Source organism: Arabidopsis lyrata (assembly GCF_000004255.2).
Source record: "Arabidopsis lyrata subsp. lyrata unplaced genomic scaffold ARALYscaffold_5, whole genome shotgun sequence".
NCBI lineage: Eukaryota > Viridiplantae > Streptophyta > Magnoliopsida > Brassicales > Brassicaceae > Arabidopsis > Arabidopsis lyrata.
Window position 1 is genome coordinate 6009402 of NW_003302551.1, and position 1780 is coordinate 6011181.

The window sequence follows — 1780 nt, forward strand, 5'->3', positions numbered from 1 at the left end:
CGGGACTACCAACCAACTTGGGTACCCGAGCCCGTCAATCCAATACCCGAGCCCAACTCGGACAACCGAGCCCGTTCACGATTCGGTCAACCGAGCCGATTCTTTTTGACGTCTGAACGACCGAACCCATCCATGGGTCGGGTTCCTAAGCCCGTTTCTCCTACGAATACCCGAGCCCGGCAAATATTTTGGCTCGGGCATAATGTCACATTGTTTATCTGAGCCGAACACCAGGAAGTCTCTGAATCACCCGAGGCGAGACCGTAAGTCGCCCGAGGCGAGATCATCAACCACTTGAAGCGAAGACTTGGTGAAATATTTACCCTCAAAGTACCATTTCCAAGCAAGACATCATTTCCGAAAAGAATGATCATTTCTGATATACCCGGAAATGATAAAAAAGAACCTTCGAAGATCAACTCAAATCGGGAAATCTTCCGAAAACTCCGAAGAATAAGGAAATTAGCCAAATCCGCGATATTCTGCGCCGACTTCAAGATAAATGGAAATCTTCCGAGAATATCGCTGGAAAGGCGGTTTATCACCCCTATATAAAGAGACTCAAGGCTCTCACAGAAGACAAGCAATATCGCTCTAGAATCTACACTACACAAAGCTCTCAGAGCACAAACATCTTTTTCTTTTACGATCAAATTCTTGTACGATCAAAGTCATCTTTTTCTTAATAATATCAAGAACACCATCTTTGGTATCAATTGATTCTGTCGTTCTTTGAGAATTCTCGCAAATCGTATCCCTAAATTAGAATCCTAGACAAATCTCGATTGTGTTAGTTTCGACTTCCATAATATACTCGCGATTAAACGCGGAAACCCTAATTCTAATCGATCCCCCATTTTCAGATCTCCAATTCTCTCTAACCTAATCCCTAATTCTCTCTAACCTAATCTCTAATTCGATCCGAAACACTCAAATCTCTCTCTCGATTCCTCTCATCTCTCTCGATTCCTCTCATCTCTCTCAATCTCTTTCCGATTAGTCGATTCTAATCGATTTAATCGATCCGCAATCTCTCAAACCCTAATCTCAATCTCTCGAAATCTCTCTCAATCTTCATCAATTATCATCTCAATCGATGGCTCCTCGTGTTCGCGGTGGAAGAGGAAGAGGAAGAGGGAAAAGGGGACCGAAGTCTCCGGTGAAGCGACCCACTGTCATCCCTACTCGACCCACATCTTCCGGTGTGTCGAGTCAAAGACCTAGAAGCCTTCCGCCGCAGTGCGAGTTCACGCCGGTGAACCCTCAAGGTCCAAATCCAGAGACTGAGCAATCGGAGATTCGCCAGCCTTCACCGCGAGTGAGTCTGAGAGACATTGCATATATGCATGTGATGATAAATACGTGATGATTATATGGTTTTATACATGTGAATGATAAATCGGCCCAGATGAAGACTTATTGTTTATCATGTATTATTGTCAGTATTTGATCGTTACAACAGGAGTACCGATAATAATTAATATTATTGTCCAAAGACTTGATATTAACGTTATACTTGGTATCTTAGATGGGATGTACAATTGTTTGATATTTATTATTGATTTCTTCGGTTAGTGAGTTATTAATTATTGATATGTTCTTTTTTCAGCGAATGCCGGCACTTTGTCTGCCAACTTAGGATCCATTCCAACACTTACATGTTCTAACTTTTCAGAATGAAAATGTAAGATAAAGATTGTTCTTGGGTGTATGGATCTTGACCTTGCGCTAAGGATGGACAAACCTACTTCTCCTACGGATGACAGCACTCCGGAATATA